Source organism: Cyprinodon variegatus, unplaced genomic scaffold (assembly GCF_000732505.1).
Source record: "Cyprinodon variegatus isolate N-32 unplaced genomic scaffold, C_variegatus-1.0 Scaffold93, whole genome shotgun sequence".
Lineage (NCBI taxonomy): Eukaryota > Metazoa > Chordata > Actinopteri > Cyprinodontiformes > Cyprinodontidae > Cyprinodon > Cyprinodon variegatus.
In genome coordinates, this window is record NW_015150546.1 from 1,616,146 (window position 1) to 1,620,904 (window position 4,759).

Consider the following 4,759-nt stretch of genomic DNA (forward strand, 5'->3'; position numbering starts at 1 on the left):
TTGATCAGAAGGCTGGATTACATCCTTGGCAAACAAACATATTTTTCAACTTCATCATTTGAACCAACAGTTACCAGATATTAACCCTTCTGGACCAAAGTATAACTTTTCGCTGCATAGAAACTGGAAGTCTGCATTTTCCTTCCATCTTCTCACAAAAGCAGAAAAGAATTAACTAAAAAAAAACAAAAAACATCCATTTTCTGTCACGCTTATCCCTGCTGGGGTGGCGAGGGGTGCCGTTGCCTTTCTCCAGCTGTCAATGGGGGAGAGGCGGGGTACAAGCTGGACTGGTCGCCAGGGCAACATAGAGACGAACAGAACAAACAACCATTCACACACACACTCACACCTAAGGATAATTCAGAGAAGCCAATTAACCTAAAAGTCATGTTTTGCACTGTGGGAGGAAGCCGGAGTACCTGGAGAGAACCCACGCATACACAGGGAGAACATGCAAACTCCATGTAGTGTAGAAGCAGTTTTATTGTCTTATATATCCTTACATGGGGCCCTAAAGCTACTTAGCAACAACATAGTACATGCTGAAGGTCAAGTATGAGTCTTAGCAATAATAAAGTCCCTAATGCCTTATTCGTACGGAATTAGATGATGTATGAGGAGGTTTGGCATAAACAAGGAACATCTGTATAAACATTCCTCCCACTGTGTTAAATCGACCGCTGGCGTCAACCAGCAAACGTGAATTCCAGTAAGCTTTCGACATGATATTCCTGTGCATGTGCAGTTACGTCATGCGATGTGGAAACTATAAATGCCACCTAGAATGGGCTGAAGGTTGGGGGATAACTGAATTGTGACGATGAATTGCTGGATGTATGAAGTGTTTAAGACAGCTGTATGAATTCGGTTGTAATTAAATGTTTCCCCCCTCCGGATGATAAGATGGTGTGAATCGTGGCCTTCTTTCTGTCATAAAGGGAATTCTACCAATGAGCTTCCATATTAGAAAGACCACAGGAATGGAACCCAGAACCTTCTTGCTGCAAGGCAGCAGTGCTCCCCACGGCTCCACTGTGCAGCCCCAGATCTCGCTTCCTTTTTCTTCTTTTAAATGTAAATTGTCCTTTTCCAGTGGCAAGGTGTCTCACTTACCTGCTCAATTGGACAACAAAAGTGTTTGTTTTAAGAAAAACTGACTCACTTGGATTTATGTTTTTTGAACTGTAGGTGTTTATCTTGACAGCAGTGCATAAATTTGGAACCTCTCCTGCAAATTAAACAATAATCAAAGAAGTCCGAATTTAATTCTATTTATCCAGCCACATATGAGGTCTGTTGATATAACATTTCCTTCAAAGTTCAAACAAACAGCTGAGATGGCAGAGTGATGGATGTGGGTTGAAATAAAGCAGAGGGTGCTAACATGAAGTCCACTACAAAAACCTGATCTAAAAATAGGTTCAACTTCCATACAATTATAGTTTTTCCCTTCATTTCAGCTGGTAAATCAAATGAGCTGACAAAGGAACGAGTGTTCTTGTGCTTAAAATGAAAGGATGACGCACTTTTTATTATATTTTTAAAGATAAATAATTGTATTTAATTTAAATAAAGACAATTTTGACTGACTTTGCATTGTATACCAAGAATCTGATACACCAAATTTGAGACCAACTGCTAATTCTAATTCTTTTATTTTAGGTTAAAAACTGCAGGATTGTGGAAACTGTCTAGTTGCTCTTTGGCATTTCCACATTATCTCAAAATAAAATCTCCTCTCAGTACTTCTGTGAACTAAAAATGCAATCATATAAAACTGGTAAACAAGGAAAGCATCTTAGAGCCATCCATCACGCTGTCTTGATGTGTCAGGTTGTTCAGATCTGTGAGAGAGAAAAGGAGAGCTTTTTAAAGAAACATGAAGGCCAGAGCAGAGCAAGCAGACTGCTACTGTTTGAAAATGTCACCAATCCATCAATCTGATAGGTAAAGGCCAGTCCTCTCATTATACTGGATGTGTGTGTCTGCGCTCTTTGAGAAGAGGAGGTTGCTGACCCAGCCAACACACTCCACACACACCATTATGGTCTGTATTTTAATGAGCATCTTGGGGATCATCTATAATTCATTTACAGCGGCTCTGAACCTGCGGATGCTGTGTGTATCTGTGTGTTCTGCTGATCCGTAAAGTAAAGCATTCAAAATGAGTAAACTATTTTGCACCAATTTGTTCAATTATTAAGTATTAATAATAGTGTCTAAATTACTTTTTATGTGCTTTTAATAAAAATTAATTGCAAATACTGATCTGAAAGTAAATAAAAAGTTCTTTAAAAAAGTGTTTTTGCTCATAAATAAGATAATCTGCCAATGGGATGAGGAATGTCACCATTAAGATAAGATATTATGCACTATTTTTATATTTTAAACAGAACTCATCCTATTCTATTTGCAAATTGTTTACTTCTCTGCTCAAATACACATATTTAAACAGAAATAGACTTATTGTTCAGGGCTTTTTTGCATCGTATAAATCTGAAATCTGGTTTACTTTTAGTGATAATCTTCTAGACTTTTCTCAGGTGCATTAATGGGTTAAACATCTTGGCTCATTTGAGCGGGTCGAACTAAAATATCCCGAACAAAAGCTCATTGATTTCTATGCGACTTGTTACAGCTGTAGCACAGGACACCCTTCCCCCGGATCAATAGATCAGATGTCATGTTCATTATTTTCTCTCTTGGCAGGTGCACCGCTCTACACTACGACTCAGATCTTCCTCCAACATCCATCATCATCACCTTCCACAACGAAGCCAGATCCACTCTGCTCCGCACCATCAAAAGGTAATTTGGCTTCCTGGAAGCAGGGATGCATCGCTTCACCAAACCTGCAGTTTGGACTGGTTCTGTTCTGAGTTTGGGAAAGAAATGTGATAAATCTAATTACTTAGGATCCATTTTTTTATTATTGTTATTTTAGATACAAGTCTTTCCACATAACCTTTTATTTTACCATCAGTTGTCTACAGTGTTTGGAGGTTATAACAGGCTGTTTATGCTGAGCTGCATAACTTTGTGACAACTATTCATCATTATCCTCCACAACTTTTTGCTGTATTTTCTGAGAGGCTGTTTGAACCCTGCAATGATTAAATGTTTTGTTCTTTATTTTTTTTATTTTTTTTACTGAGCAGGTCTTTTCATTCCTGCCTTGCAGCAATAAAGTCAATCCATGTCTTGATTCTTATTGCATGCTGTCCCTTTAAATGCCTGTTCTCTGGACAAAATTGAAATCTAGATAAGTCACGTTTTTCTTAAAATACGTGCATTTGTTCTTAGATTGAGGAGGAAAAAGAAACATTTTGCCAATGAAACAAGACAATTTACACCTAAAGTAAGAAAACACAATTGCATTTTCGTATTTCAAGTGCATTTTATCTAATTTTCTTATTTTAACAGTAAAAACATCTCATTTACCTACTCAAATTAAGGTTAAATACACTTAAGCTTTTATTTTCTTATTTCTAGATTGTTTTTCCAGTGTTTAAATGCATGCTACAGCTTTCTCTCAAAATACAAAAACATGAATGTTAGGTTAATCAGTTTCTTTAGATTCTCCTAACTAAGCCTGATTTTATCTTTAAGTTTCCAATTTGATGAGTTGGAAACATTTCCTAATGTTTTCTTCGGATTAAAGTTTTGTTTTGCCTCCAGGGTTTTACTTCCTTCCTGAGATGAAAACTCTAACTGCTTCATCTGTTTTGTTTTGATTTTACAGATTTTGTTTGCTCGTCTCTTTCTCTTAGTTTTAAAGTTTTTTTGTATCCTTTTGTTATGAAATATGTGCTGTTTGTGGGACATCTGTAAACATTAAGGAATTCCTAAAACATCTTTCCAGATAGTAACCTATTGTTGAACATTTTATTTAGATTTTTTTTGACTTCCAACCAAGGGTGTAACTTTGTAATAAAAGTTGGTGTGGACACTCTAACAGTTACTCAACCCAAACGTTTTCATTAAGTTTTTCTATTTTCTAAAAAATTAGTTCAAACATAGTATATTTATTGAATGCTTCCCTATTGTTTAGAACACAAGAGAGCCATAATACACTGATATTTATATTTCTAGATGCTAGAGAGATGTCTTTTAATGCATTACATTTATAGGGCCCAAAAACATTTATGTATATATATATAAAAAAAAAAAAGAATAACAGCCAATTCCGATGCCAAAATCGATATATCATCGATATATCATCCCTAGAAGTACAATTTCAATTCCATCCATCTGGAAAAATATGGATATGCTTAATTTTAAAGATAGCATAGCATATTTTTTTCTTGTAAACTTAGAGATCTACTGTATTTTATTGCATGTTGCATATCCCAGTTAATCTGTTTCCCCTTTAAATCTGCAGCTCTCCTTACTTCTTTCTCTGCTCTGTTTAAAAAGATTATTGAACCTCTTTACTAATATGATGACGCCAGGAACAAAATTCAAGATATGTAGGAGCTCTGCAGTCTGATTCTGTCTGTTCTATAAGAAAACGTGTAATTATTAACCTGATTTTTTAAACAAGTAAAGAAGAGCAACTATATTTTCTCAAGCTTCTTGCATTATAATACTAACTTGTATAAGATTACAATTTGTTGCTATTTTTAGCTGAAAAAGCTCTGTATGTCAAACAAACAGATTTTTTAGTGGTTTGATCTCAAATTTTTTAACCAACCCATCTTCGAATTTTAACTTAAACATCAAAGTAGCTGCTGGTTAATGTTCACTGAGTGCTGCT